This window comes from Kogia breviceps, chromosome 14 (genome assembly GCF_026419965.1).
Source record: "Kogia breviceps isolate mKogBre1 chromosome 14, mKogBre1 haplotype 1, whole genome shotgun sequence".
Lineage (NCBI taxonomy): Eukaryota > Metazoa > Chordata > Mammalia > Artiodactyla > Physeteridae > Kogia > Kogia breviceps.
The window spans coordinates 7837614-7853655 of NC_081323.1; positions in this window are offsets into that span (position 1 = coordinate 7837614).

Genomic DNA, 16042 nt, shown 5'->3' on the forward strand with positions numbered 1-16042 from the left:
AAGAGGTGCCAGGTGCCTGGGGAACCCACTCCTGGTGATGAGGGTGGCCCAGCAGAGGAAGCTGGGGCTCCCTGGAGCAGCAGGAAGACAGTCCTAGTAGAAGCCCTGGCCTTAGTGACTAGGGCTCGGAGGTGCTGAGATTGTAGCAGCCAGCATCCTGCAAGGTCATTTCAATGTCGTCCCTAGATGTTTGCCTCCCCCGTGGATTCCCCTGCCCTTAACAGAGTCTGTGTGCATTCTGACCCCCTTTTCCAAATTCTCCATCTGCTGAATCTACTACAGGGGTTATGCTGTTTGCCACAAAGAACCTAAAGAGATGTTATTTTTAGAGAAAAGTTATTCCTTTGTTATTGTAAGTTCAGCCAAGACAATCATGAAGGGATGGAAAGCCAAAGGGCTGTAATATTCTTTAGGCTGTTTTGCGGTGCTGCTGATGTGATAACTACAGAGGTGAAATTCTGTCTGAAAATGAAAAACTATTGGCGCACACCAATTACAGCCAGGGACCTTGGGCTGACTTTTAAGGTTTTTTATCATATATAGCACACACTCGAGTAACCTGTAGGTTGCATTTGTGTCACACTGACACAGATTTTAACGAAGAGACGACGCTGAGGGGATTAAAAAAAACACACAAAGTCAACCGCAAGCCCCCAGACCAGCACACCACCCACCACTACCACGTAATAATCAGCTATACGGGCTACATGTGTACGTGGAAAAAACAATCAAGAGAGAGAAGTGATACCTCAGCCGCTGCTTAATGCTTATAAAGCCTCGAAAGGCATCATGACTCATCTCTTTGGAGAAAGCTGGTTCGTTTTTGGCAATAAGCAAAGGATAAGATGCAGGATGTCATGGCAAACATTGCTGTCAATCATTGATGTCTCTTTAGTCTTTCTCGGAGCCAAATACCTTGCAGGCACTAAGGCTGAAGAGAGGAACAGAAAAGCAACCCCTGCCTTCATGCTCATACACGGCCACCCGGGAAGAGAGATGGATGCTTAGAAATGCTTAGAAAGCAGCTTAAGAGAATGAATGAGCACTTGATAATTCTATTCCTGGCCACCTATTCTGAGAAAATAAGTCTAAAACCAGAAATAAACGCTGTACAAGACTGGTATTAAAGCAGTTAGTTTATTAAAAAGGAAGCATTTGAACTACCTGGTGTTCAGCCTATAAGACACCCACAGTAACCTGCATTTATCACAATGACAGTTTTGAAAAGTAGTGACATGGAAATCATGCTGAAAAACAGGTAGGATGCAAAATTCCAATTCCAATTTTATTCTTAAAAACATATCTGTAGGGCTTCCCTGGTGGCACAGTGGTTGGGAGCCCGCCTGCCGATGCAGGGGACACGGGTTCGTGCCCCGGTCCGGGAGGATCCCACATGCCGCGGAGCGGCTGGGCCCGTGAGCCATGGCCGCTGGGCCTGCGCGTCCGGAGCCTGTGCTCCGCAATGGGAAAGGCCACAGCAGTGAGAGGCCCGCGTACCACAAAAGGAAAAAAAAAAAAAAAAAAAAAAAAATAAAAAAAACAAACAAACAAACAAAAAAAACATATCTGTATAGATATAGGTAGATATACTTGGAAAAACATAGACATGAAACCCATAAAAATGTTGCTATATAATAGTGATTTGATATCTAGGCGTCAGGGATTAAAGGTGACTTTACTTTGCATCTTCACAATTTCCTATATTTTCTAAATTTTTGAAAGTGAATGTGGATTACTCTTATATTCATGTAAAAATCAATATTAATATTAACTGATACATCATAATGTAAGATATAATGGTAAGTGGTCAAAGCAAGCTATAAAATGGACATATGGTGATTCTGACTAGAATTTTAAAATCTACCCATAGGTAGAATACACAGGAAGAAATGTATAAAACTATTCTCAGTAGTTGTCACTAGGTGGTGACATGAAATGCAATTATTTTTTCTTATTTGTACTGTCTCAGGTTTCATTTAATGCTTATGATTACTTTACTAATATTAGGGAAACTTCCTTTTAAAAGACATGACTGTGCTATTAACCTTCTCGATAAAGATAAAAAAGTTTAGGTAATTCTCACATTCCACCAATCACAGGACCTCAATCATCAGAAGCAAAGGATTTAAATCTAAATATGTTCTCAACATTATCTCCCCAAGTTTCTGAGAAGGAACAAGAAGCTTTCTGAGAGATTAAACAGTTAACGACATTTTTAAAATTTTTCTGTAAATTTAATCTTTAATGTGTGAGCACAAATCTCATAAAAGATGATTGCTATAAGAAATTACATTTATTCACTTAATCTGTAAATATGTTTGCTATAAGAAATTATTTTGCCAACATAACCTGTAACTAAATCTATGAACTTTTAATAATTAGCCCAATATTAAAAAGAAAGATGTAGAGATATAGATATAAGTAGATGACTCTTCTCTTGTTTGTAAGAACACTTCATAGCAGCACTATTTACAATAGCTAAGACATGGAAGCAACCTAAGTGTCCATCAACAGACAAATGGATAAAGAAGATGTGATATATATATGCACAATGGAATATTACTCAGCCATGAAATTTTGCCATTTTCAATAACATGGATGGACCGGGAGGGTATTATGCTTAGTGAAATAAGTCAGAGAAAGACAAATATTATATGATCTCACTTATATGTGGAATCTTAAAAAATGATGCAAATGAACTTATTTACAAAACAGAAACAGACTCACAGACATAGAAAACAAATTTATGGTTACCAAAGGGGAAAGGGGGGGGGAGGGATAAATTAGGAGTATGGGATTAACAGATACACACCACTATACATAAAAAATAGGTAAACAACAAGAACTTACTATATAGCACAGGGAACTGTATTCGATATCTTGTAATAACCTATAAGGGAAAAGAATCTGAAAAAGAATATATATTATTCTTTCTGTATACTGAATCACTTTGCTGTACACCTGAAACTAACACAATATTGTAGATCAACCATACTTCAATTTAAAGAAAAAAGAAAGCTTCAGACTCAGTCTTGTTTTCTCCAATACACTGCTCAGAATTAAGGGTGCCTCTAGCAGATTCAAATCCAAACACAGAACAAATACCATAATACTGTAGTTAAGAGTGAGTTGCTCTGGTGGATGTGCATGTAAATTAAAGCGGGTTCATTGAAGTGTTTTCACAGAAGTGAAGCTGAGGAATGGAGGGAGATGACACAGGGCCTGTGTTTGAAAAAGTGTTTCCCTGCTCAAACTGAGCTAAGTTATCTCTCCTCCTGAACTTTTCGATGACATGAGTCAACAGGTTCCTTATCTGCCTATGAAACTTTGGTTTAGCTTTCTGTGATTTCTAATCAAAAGAGTGTCCAATGATATATTCTGGCTACATCAGTGTCTTAACAGAGCCTGGGCAAGGGCTTGCTGCAGGGAGTCGATTTGGGGAGGTGATCCTGAGAAGGTAGGGGCTGGGGCTCAGAAAATGTTCAAAGGCAAGGACGGGAAGCTTTTCCAAGGGCTGGTCACCCAGGCTGGTTACCCTGTGGCCAACTGGAGATTATCCCTCCTGGGAACTCTTTGGAGAAATCGTGCACCATGTGTTCCAGAATTGTTCTCGCCATAGAGACGGCATTTATCCACCCATCCTTCTTTGGTCAAGGGTTGCCCTGCAGTGTCAACTCCCTTGCACTTCCAGGATTGTCCTTACATCATAATGGCTGCGAGAGCTCCTTGTACCCTGTAGCCAACAGAAAAGCCCCAAGAGGTGAGGCAGAGCTGAAGTAAGATGCACCTGTGCAGAGCTCACTGTCAGCTCAATGGCCAGAGTAAAAAGACAGGTCAAGGAAAATACAACAAGGCATTAAAGATACCCAACACTAATACCAGTTATCAGCAGGACACATTGGTCCTCTAAGATTGGACTCTACCACTTTTTACGAGCCCAGAAAAAAACAGGGCTGAATCCAGTGGAGCCCAACCAGGATTAAATATTGATGTCTCCCACCACTATTACGTAAGACTATTAAATAATCCCCTTTGGGAAATTTCCCAAAGTCTTAGGGAATTGTTTGATCTTAGGGAATTGTTCTGTTGCAGAACTGATTCAGACCAGGTGTGTGCGCGTACAAGTGGGCTTTCCCCTGAAATGAATGCATGGCCTCCCTGCCGTTCCTCGCTGGAAGAAATGGTCCTGGATCTCACAAATGAGAGCGAGGGAGGTCAACTTTAGATCAGGTGAAGAAAAACCTTATTTTTCTCACCTTGACCCAGAGTTTAAGGAGATGAGGGAAGCGGGAGTGATCCTGGCCTTCCTCACTCCCTCATTCATTCACCACATACTTACTGAATGTTACCGGGACGCACCACATCATTTGCAGGGCTCAGCGCAAAACGAAAATGGGGGAACCCCTTGTTCAAACCTTATTAAGAATTTCAATATGGCAACAGCAGAGCATTAAACCAAGTGTGGAAATCTTCTGAATGAGGGGCGCTGTGTGACACAGGGCACACGTGACCCCTGAAAGTCATCTATGGGTCAGACATTGTGCAAAGTTTCAGGCATATGTTGGCAAACAAAGCACACATGGCACCTGTCCTCATGGGGCTTCAAGTCCAGGCTAGGATTTATGTTGTTCCTTCCACCAGGATCCTTTCCTGGGTATCTTTCACAGTCTGAGCCCTTGCTATAGTGAGTTTGATTCTAGTAATAAATACTTTTTCATGCAGCCTCTTCCCTAAATCTCTGGAGCCCAAATGAAGAATCACGGATCCATTCCAGGGCAGGGTGTGGGCACAGATGGCAATGTCAAGGGTGGTCAGGTGTGTCTCTGGGAAGCACGTTGGTCTCCAAGGAGCAGCTTCCCAGGGGATTGTCGAGTATAGTTTTAACATTAGCAGCAGTTGATTTATAACCTGATTTACAACCCAACTGCTGAGTTTTCTGTGACTCCATGGAGTTCCCGGTTCACCACGTAGGACGGACGTTCCCACCACTCCTGCGGCCTTCGGACCTGAGCACGTAACATAGCTCCCCCATCCGCACAGGCTCCAAAGATTCTGAGTCCAGGACCACTGAACTCCTGGATACTCCTCTGCTAATATTTACAATATTCCTCACATGCATTTTCAGAGAACATCTCTCTGCAGCTTCAAAAGCTTGTCAAACGCCAGGATCTGCATAGGGAACAAGAGCTTCCAGAACCAGCTCAAGCCCCGACTGGTTCTCCTGAATTGGGAACAAAGGCCAGGTGCCGCCATGGGAGGTGGTGAATGGGGCTCAGGTGCAGGAAGTACCATTCCTGACTCAGGTGTTCTAAGTCCGGGACTTCCTGTTCCTGCCCCGCAGTGGATAACGCTCTTTACATTACAGGAATTTGTATTTCCCGTCACTGGATTGGATGAATTGCACTTAACCATGTTCTTACCTGTGGGATCTTTCACCTTAGCTTATGTTATGATGGGATCAGTAAGTTAATGATTAAAATTGTAGGTATTCTTCTCGGAAGATCTTAATTCTAAAGGAGCATCTTCACCTGCTGGAAATGCTGCAAAGCAATTCTAGTTAAAATGTAACAAAAGAGGGCTCCCCTGGTGGCGCAGTGGTTGAGAGTCCACCTGCCGATGCAAGGGACATGGGTTCGTGCCCCGATCCGGGAGGATCCCACATGCCGCTGGGCCCGTGAGCCGTGGCCGCTGAGCCTGCGCGTCCAGAGCCTGTGCTCCGCAACGGGAGAGGCCACAGAAGTAAGAGGCCTGCGTACCGCAAGAAAAAAAAAAAAGGCTCTAATTTATACCTAAAAGTATAATGCTTTATGATGAAGTAGTAGATATTTTTACTTTCAAAAGTGATTGCTTTTTGTATGTATATTATACTTAAAGAAAAGTTTTCTTTTTAAACAATTTCCACTATTTTTTTTCTCTGGGTGATATGATTATAGGTGATTTTTGTTGGCTTATTTTAAATTTTGTTGCATTTCATAACTGCTAAGAATGAGCTGCTAAAGCTTTAATTCTTTCTCTGAATCCCACATAAAAAACTTTCTCCAAAATCAGTGATCACATAATTAGTTGATAAAAGGAATATTATCCACCTGGCGCTCCAGCACAAATGCTCTTCTGACCAGAAAGGAGCTGCCTACTTCAACCCACACAGGGAGATAACATTGTTCTCCTAAGCAAAAGAAACCAGTTTCAAAAGCTTCCAAGTTAACCCAGAACAAAATGAGGAAATTTAGCTGAGACCATTTTAAGGAAAAATGCTTACTCACCATAAACCTACCTCCATTTAGTTATTTCCTCTTTCTTGGCTCCCTAAGAAGTTTGGAGTAGGCATGGGAGGTGAAACCTGTGGGGTCATCAGTATCCATCTGCAGGATGTCATTTATTCTGAATGAGAGTGAGGATGACTTTTGTGAACAATCTTGGACCTCAAATTCAGATCCCCAGAGAGGTATGAAAATGTGTAATCCAATAGCTGCTTGAGAAATAAAAATGCCTAAGCAGTTTGAGCCTTAAGAATGTGAAAGCAAGAATACTATTCAAATACTGCGCTGCTATTCAAATGATACCAGCTGAGTATCACTCTGGGTCATTGTGTCCTGCAGCGCTGGTGCTGAGGAGGATTTAGTGGTAGGTTTCTGTTTTGGAATCCTTCCACATCCCAAGCTTGGCCATTCAGCCTGTTTTGCAAACCCCTGTCCAATGCCAGATAAATCCCTCATTGATTAGCATAGCCAGGGCCAGTTTCTGTTGCTTACAACCCAAAGATTCTGAACTGCTACGAAATCCACAAGTGTATTCTCCACCAGGAACTGTTAGGCCCTCAGGGCTCTTTCTTCATTTCTGCTCTCTGATCAGCTGCTTCAACTTTCTTCATCTCTGCAAACCTGCTTCCTCCTCTGCTTCAAGTTATATGGAGGGGCAGAAGATGATCCCCCCATAACTTCTGCACAGGTGGATGGGCTGTTTCCAAAATCCCAGATCAATGCTTCAGAGTAAGAATCCAAATGGCCTGCATGGGTCTATTGTCCACCCCTCCTGGTCAGTCAGTGGCCAAAACCCATTGTCACGCTGTGCCATCATCCCTGCCAAGGGCCCAGGCCTGGTGGGGTGAGTGAGAAAAACCATTTCCAGACAGTGGGGCAGAGATGTGCCCCTTCACAGGCTGGCAAACAGTGCCGAAGAAATCCCCTTCATCCAAGATGTCATTGTTACTTTCAGAATGATTTCCTGCTCTCCAAAATGTAACCCCAGAAAATTTCTCTGCCTCTTCACCTCTACCTCCAGTTTTTTTTCCCAAGCTCTTCCTAATCCTTTATCATGTTAATCTATGCATGTTTAATCCCTTCCTACTTTTGTAGAGCTTCCATAAGTGACATTTCCCTTGAAGCATTTATTTTTTAAAGTGAATATGGCATTTTTTTCCATGCCCCAATACTTTTCTTTTCTTTTCTTTTTTTTAAAATTTATTTATTTTTGGCTGCATTGGGTCTTCGTTGCTGCGCGTGGGCTTTCTCTAGTTGCAGCGAGCAGGGGCTACTCTTCATTGCGGTGCGCAAGCTTCTCATTGTGGTGGCTTCTCTTGTTGCAGGGCATGGGCTCTAGGCGCACGGGCTCAGTAGTTGTGGCTCGTGGGCTCTAGAGCACAGGCTCAGTAGTTGTGGTGAATGGACTTAGTTGCTCTGTGGCATGTGGGATCTCCCCAGACCAGGGCTCAAACCCATGTCCCCTGCATTGGCAGGCAGGTTCTTAACCACTGCACCACCAGGGAAATCTGCCTGGAAGCATTTCTACTGTCTTTACCATTTGGTTTTTAACCCTGGCTCACATTTTTGTCTTTCGACATGGGCTTCCTTGAGTCATGATTTTGGGAAGCTCTGCTTTGGGATCTGAGATCACAGCCTGGTACCAGGCATGCACCTCTTAGGGTGTTTCATAAGATTGTCAGACAGCAGAGACCATAATTTTGTAAATGGTGCAAAGATAGTTTCTTGAATATTCATTGGTAAATAAAACGGTAGGGGTTAGTCACTTTAGAGAGCGGGCTTGGTCTTATGTGCCTTCACTCACTGTCTTAATTAAAATATCCGGGTTCATTTTACCTGATGTGAAAAAAAAAATTGGTCTATTTATATCTCGTGGGCCATAAGCATTAAGGTAACAGAGGGACACAGAAGAATATTGTAGTTGGGGATAAAGGGAAAAGTGCCTGACACTGATACGAGTGATTCTCAAAAATTTGAATTTCACACCCCCATAAATTTTTAAAAATATGGATTGGGGGAGCATCAGAGAGCTGCCAACTTTTTATTTTGCTAAGGAAGGACACAAAACCAAGGAAGGTTAAATCTAAAACCAAAACCATAAAAGCAAAGATTTGCCATGTAAAAGAAAAGAGCAGAAACAGAATAAAAAACAATCCTTCCCAATAAAGTTGATAAACTTGTTCCAACTTTTAAAAATCCCAGGCCAACGAAGCAACAGACCACCCAGAAAAACCTTCCAGTGAACCTGCATTTGGAATCTGCTGCAGGACACAGTCTACCTTTCCAGAGTGTAGCTTTTAAAAGGGGGCCAAAAAACAGCACTTCTGTTGGAATTCTTTCCTCCCTCACCCTTGGTTTCCTACAGAAGAGACAGCATGCTCCCCCCATCTGAGTGTGGTGTCTTCCTGTGCATTAAGTTCCAGCCGGAAGCAAAGCAGAGCCTTATACTACCTGCTTGCCATGGGCCATGTGCCAATAAGAGCCTAAGTGGTGTCCACACAACCACCCATGAGCTTGGCAATAGCCTCCTTTTCACTGATAAGGAAGCCAAGGCTGGAAAAAGTGATTCCACTTGCCAATAGTCATAGAACTTGATGAATCCTGAAGCTGAAATTTGCACCCAAGTACATCTGATGCCCAAGTCTATTTTCTCCTCTAAGATAAAGACAAGGATTTGGACAACGAAGCGATGCACGCACTTTCCTTTTAGAGAAAAGCTATTTTATTGAACTACTTGTTTTATGTTTTAGACCCCAGAAAATGTCACCAGCCCTGTGGCCTAGTCATGGTACTCATCCTGTTGAATAACAATATATCTGAGTCACTTATACCTCATGGAGCAAAAACACGTGACGAGCTCTATATGTGATTGAATGGTTTTGAAATCAAGTCACAAGCTCAGGCATGAGGATACTATATTTATTTATGTTGGCGAGATTAACTGACTGTGAATGTTGTATAAGTAAAAGTGAATGGACGGACACCGTGGGGACACTATTGTTGATGAAACGTGGAGGACTCATTGCTCACAAGTCTCAGAGCAGGGCGAGGGGTGGAGGTCTTCTTGTGCATTCCATAAAATGGCTATTTATGTCAATGAAAAATAATTTCCCTCCATCCCCATACCTTCAGACACCTGTCCAAGTCTGAATTTAATTTTTCTCCATTCACATGTTGCCTTGCCCCTGCATAGGTGGAATTCTCATTGAGCTCTATGAGTAGAGATTCTTCTGCCCCTGAAAATACACTCTGACCTTCTACAGATGCCTCAGATTCCCTTCGCAGGGATTTCTCAGTCCCTTAGAGAAAGGGCTTCCTTTGAGGATATGCTTGTGCGAGAGACCAATTCAGAATGAGGTCGATAGCACTCTCAGCTTCCTTTCTGAGAGCTGATTTGGATAAAAGAAAGGGTAACAGAGTGAGTGTGCATTGGACATGACGAAAACACATAAAGAGCCATTTATTTTGTATTTATTTACTGCTGGCCAAGCACTATTCTAGGTGCTTTCCATGAATTAACTCAATCACTTTAATAGACTTAGGAGGTAGGTATGATCATACTCCATGTTTTATAGATGAAGAAACTGAGACACAGAGATTCTGAGCCGTCTGTTCAAGGTTGCACAGCCAGAAAGTAGGGTAGCTGGACTTAAACTTGGCTTAAATCAACCCCTTGTAACCACTACATTAAGCAGGCCATCGAGATGCGGTGGCAGAGGTGCTGAATACAACCTTGGAAGGTCTGATAGCAACATAATGTTTAGTGTGACTGTATTAGCCAGTATTTTCTAAGATGCAAGAGGAGAAACCCAGGTCAAAATGGAATTGGCAAAAATGAGGAATGTGTTGGCCCCTGAGCAGAAAATCAGGAATGGATGGATACATGGTCCCAAACGATACCATCAGGATTTGATGTTCCCTTTCCCTCACCTCCACTTCTTGGCTCTGCTTTCCTCTGACTTGGCTTTGCCCTAAGGGCAGCCTTCTCTACATGATGGCACCCAACCAATTTGGGCTCTCAGCTACCCCTCCCCGTGGAAAGAGTCTTCTCTCTCCCAGTTGCTCCAGCAAAAGTCCCAGAATTCACTGATTTGACTGACTTGGGTCATGAGCTCATTCCAGGTGGATGCACCCCATCTTACCCAAGGGGATGGAATATGCTGATTGGTCCTAAATCGTGATGCCTCCCTTGGAGTAGGAGATAACCCTACAGAGCGCTGGTGGGAGAAGCAACACCTCCAAGAGAAGTCAGAAGACAGCCCGGGTGCTGGGTTCAAAACCCATAAAGGTTCATCACGCTGATCCCAGCTCTGTTTTATTTTAAACACATGTCCTCAGAACAATTCTATTTCTCAGGAGCTGGAAGACAAAAGGCCACGTGCCTCTAAACGTAGCGCTCAAGAGCATTTTGGGCAGCGTTTGGTTGATCAAACGACTCACAGGTAACTTCTATGTGCAACATTTCAGGACCTGAGAAATTGACCAAGTTCACTCCTTCCTGATGCTTCCCTTACAGAAGCTGGTTCCACCTGTGAACTGGGGAAAGTATGGAAGATGGTCTTAATAGCATCATTCAATTTAATTCTTCCTTTAAGCAACTCGTGTTTATTTAAGTACTTTTAACATTCACACCTGTGCCACCAAACAAAACCTTGAAATAATAAAACGCCTCTGTAATACTAGAGCATGGCACCCAGGAACCCTTTAATAATTAGGTTTAGAGATGACAGTAGGAGATACCGTCCCTTTGTCTTTAGGGTGAAATAAAATATATTTGTGTTTCTGATCAGGATTCTTTGTGTGATTATCTGTGTGGGTCTCCTTCAGCTGTTAGCTGTGAAGGACCTGTCCCTGGTCCTCCAGGTCTTAGCGAGCCCAACTACGTCTCATAATTGAAGTCTGAGCTCAAATATTAGTTCCTTAGGAAGACCTTTGCGGATAACCAAAGCACAGTAACCATACGTAACCCGATTTTATCTCCATCCCATCTCCCTATTTTGTGCCTATCTGAAATTATTCTATTTCTTTGATTACACGTGTGTTGTCTGTCACGTGAGCTCCAAGAAGCCAGAGGCCTTGTCTGTGTTATCCCTCATTGTATCTCCAGTGCCAAGAATGGTGCCGGGCACATAGTAGGTGCTCAGTAACCATTTGTGGAATAACTCCACTTCCAAAGAATTCCATTCTACCTGGATAGAGTAAAAAACAAAACAAGAGACCACCGGAAATGTACATTAAATTATTTTTTAACAGAAAAGCCCATTATTCTGGAGGAATCTCAGTGTTCATGTAAACATACAAGAGCCCGGACTATTCTCTCCAAGTTGCAATGAGGTTGGACTCTGACTGTCATTTGATATCACCAGGAACTAGAATACAGGAATTTGCATAGCTGTTCTCTTTCGGTGGAAAAATCAGGTGATGAGATCTGAACGGTGAGGGCTATTTGGCTTTTGCTGCTACACATAGGCTGCCTAAGTACTCTGCTAGCTAAACGTCCCCCCCCCAAAGATAAAAGGACTCTTCTAGAGTTTCCTTGTTTTAGAATTGCTCACCTGGCCCAACTCATGAATATTGGCAAACAACTGGATATCCACTTACATTCTTTCTGGAGTTTATCCACCCTGACGATGGAGGTACTTTCCATCAGTTCCGTTTAAAGCGCCAATCCAGTGTGGAAGTACACATGTAGTGGTTCAAGCTCTGGCAAAACACAATCAGAGCTCAATAATCTTTCATCCAAGTCAACAGCCATAGGAAGATATGTCAAGGCAGGCTCTTGACAAACAGGAACAAAACAGAATGTACTCTGGGTCCAAAATAATTAGCAGTGATAATCCTGTCATGGAATTTCCCTGATTTTCACCCTGACGGAATTAGCCAAGTTACATCATGCAGGAAAGCATAGAATGGGGACCCATGTGATGATGAAATTTTTTTAAAAAATTTATTTATTTTATTTATTTATTTTTGGCTGCGTTGGGTGTTCGTTGCTGTGTGCACGTGGGCTTTCTCTAGTTGTGGCGAGTGGGGGCTACTCTACGTTGTGGTGCACAGGCTTCTCATTGCAGTGGCTTCTCTTGTTGCAGAGCACGGGCTCTAGGCATGCGGGCTTCAGTGGTTGTGGCACTCGGGCTCAGTAGTTGTGGCCCGTGGGCTCTAGAGCGCAGGCTCAGTAGTTGTGGCACACTGGCTTAGCTGCTCTGTGGCACGTGGGATTTTCCTGGACCAGGGCTCGAACCCATGTCCCCTGCATTGGCAGGCGGATTCTTAACCACTGTGCCACCAGGGAAGCCCTGATGATGTAATTTTAAGAGTTAATTATGAAACGTATATGGTACTGTTGACTTAAAAACATTATACATGAGAGTTATTTGGGGAAAAATGAGGGCTGCAGCCCAGGAGACAGCGTTTCAGATAGCTCTGAGGTGAGGGGAGGGGCCAGGATATATAGGAGTTTTGCAACAAAGAGCAGGTAATTGGGAACATCAAAAGATTATGGTTAAATAAAGAAAACCAGATATCTCAAGTTAAGGAATTTAGCGCTTTTCTATGTATGGGAAGATACAAGAGTCTGGTCACTGAAATCATTCCTTTGATATGCACCTTAGCTGTCTGGGGCCTGCATTTTCACATCCTGAGTTTCCTCTGGGCTCACCAGCTCACGTCGGAGGGCTGCAATCATTGGTGACTGTGACATCCTTTGTTTATTGATATGGCAGGAAATATTCCATTTATAAATATTCCATTTATCAGCACCAATGGAATTTTTCAAAATCAATGGATTTTTTTTCATTAGCCAGCTTAGCTTGACTCTGGACCAGACAGTTATATCTAGATCTTCCAAAATTAATACTACTACTACTACTGCTAATAATAATAATAGTAACTGCTAATACTTACTGAGTATTTACCAATGTAAAAAACACTATTCAAAATATTAACTCATTTAACTGATTTCTCCATTTTTATGTGGAGATGCTCTATTACTTTAAAGAGGGCACATCTACATAACGACCTCGATTTCCCCAGACATTTCTGAAGAAAGAAAAAAGGAAATAAAATGTCTCTTTATATATAAAGTTTGTAATTAAACACAGGAACTGTGTTTCACCAGAACCACAGAATCAACCAAATAGAACAAGTACAGCTGTAACACAAAAGGCATTTAATCTTTGTTAGTTTGCAATATGTTATTTGACAATTATTTACTGAGCACCTTGACTGATCCAAGCATAGTTATAGGTACTAAGAATACAGCAGGGGGCTTTCCTGGTGGCGCAGTGGTTGAGAATCCGCCTGCCGATGCAGGGGACACGGGTTCGTGCCCCGGTCTGGGAAGATCCCACATGCCGCGGAGCGGCTGGACCCGTGAGCCATGGCCGCTGAGCCTGCGCGTCCGGAGCCTGTGCTCCGCAACAGGAGAGGCCACAGCAGTGAGAGGCCCGCCTAGCACACACACACAAAACAAACAAACAAACAAAAAAAACCCCCAAAAAAAACAACAAAAAAAAGAATACAGCAGAAGACAGACAGTCTTCCTGCCGTCAGGGACCTCCTGAAGCAAGCTAGACCTCAAGTTACAACATAAAACTACAATGTTATAATAACATATAAGAGCCACTATTATTATTCCCATTTTGCAGATGAGGACAAGGTGAACCAGTTTGGTAATATGTAGCATGGTGGATTCAAACTCAGGTCTGGCTTAAACTCTATAAGAAACAAGCTTACTCACACAAAATGGGAAATAACACTTAACTTACCAATTGTGTGAGTAGAGATACAAAATATCTGGCAGACACATAGTAGCTCTTCAATAAATTATAATTTTGGGGGGTTTCCCTGGCGGTCCAGTGGTTAAGACTGCGCTTCCACTGCAGGGGGCACAGGTTCAATCCCTGGTCAGGGAACTAAGATCTCATATGCCTCATGATGTGGCCTAAATAAATAAATAAATAATAGTATGTAGTAAGAGTAAAATGACATAAACTTGAGTGCATACCTGTGTTTTTCATCTCCCTAGAAATGAACCTGCTCTTTTAACGAACTTTTACAAAAGTTCTCTCCATGTAACTCATTTTGGAGGCTTTAAGATACATTTTTTCATAGTATAATTTACCAACAGGGCTGAATTCTACTCAGAAATCATCAAGCATATACAGGAGCCAAATGGACGTTTGTGAAGACAATGGTTGATTGCACTTCGGCTGATATTTCAAATATTCATCTTAACCTTCCTAAGACGTAAGTATAGTAACCCCCAATTTTATGAATGAGGAAACTCGGCTCAGAGAGGTTAAATAATTTGCCTAAGGTCACACAGCTAGTGAGTGGTAGAGCCTTGGCTTCAACCTAAACTGTTGAAAGCCAAGCTATTCTTTTTGTCATATAGAATTGCTTCCTATATGACACTCAAATAAAACCCTCCGGGATTTTCCAATGATCTCTTCCTCAGAAAACAAAGAATGTATTGATACAAATCTTTCTCTTTTCATTTGGCAATGAGGAAATCATCAATGATCAATTGCCTATTATGTGCTTATTGGATGCTGGCCAAGGTAAACAGCACTGTGTCATTTGCTCTAGGAGAGACAAAAAAAAAAAAGGAGACAATGTCTGTAATTTCAAGAATTTTTTGTGTGTGTCTAATTAGGCAGGAAACCCCAAGACAAATGCAACAGAGATTATGACCTTCATTATTTGAGAGCCCAAACCCTGTTAATTCTTATTAATGTTAACAATAAACATTTTAGAACCTTTACTATATGCCAAGGACTTTCAGTGCTTTCTCATCCTCAGAAAAACCCTATTGGGTAGGTACTCTCATTATCAGCACTTTGAGATGAGCTACCTGAGCCTGACAGAGGTAAAAGTAAATTATCACTGGTTGATCTGGCTCCTAAGTGGCTGAGCTGGGATTTGAACTCACCAGCATTTCTTTGTTAGTCTTCCTCTGGCTTTATTCAATTATACAGTTTCCTGAGTCAAAACTACAGTATTAAGTTGAACACTCGGTATATCAACTGAGACATCTATGTTGCCTCTCTTGTATGTCGTTTGCAAAAACCATGGCACACAATAGAGTAATATTGTAGGTAATATTCACTGAGCATTTTACTGTGCTAAGAACTGTATTTGTATTATGCTCACAGCAACCCCACAAGATTGGCTATTTTTATCACTCTTATTTCCAGGAGACTTGACCTTTACTGTGTGGTTGGTTCTAACACCATCCATTCGACAGATGTGGAAAGTAAGTCCTTCAAGTTTCCACAATCAGTAAGTGGGTATAAAACACACCCGCTAGTTTAGCCAAAGCTCTGAAGCACAAAACTATGTATTAACATTTGATATATTTTAGAGAGTGCTGTGTTTCTCAGCACAGAGAAATCAGCCGTTGCCCTCTTCGGGACCCTCAACCTCACCCTCATCACACAAGCTCACACAAATGCGCATGTGTGCACACACACACACACACACACACACACAGAGAGAATTTTGTCATCTGCGATCGCTTGGTGTGAGGGCTGGAGTAAAACGATCCATTAAGGACTTGGTAAGATTTCCCAGAACAAAACAGAGGGCCTGGGCCTGTCTTGGTAATAATGATGGTGGGCCTTTACCAGGCGCTTCAAGATCTCTCATTAGTAATTCCCAGCAACTGACTCACAGGAGCTCAGTAATAAGCAAGAGAGGAGGCCAAGGGAGGAAGAGTGAGTTTCTGGGAGGGGGTGGGGCCTCAAAGTAGTCATTTTGTATTTAGCTGCACCTCATCAAAG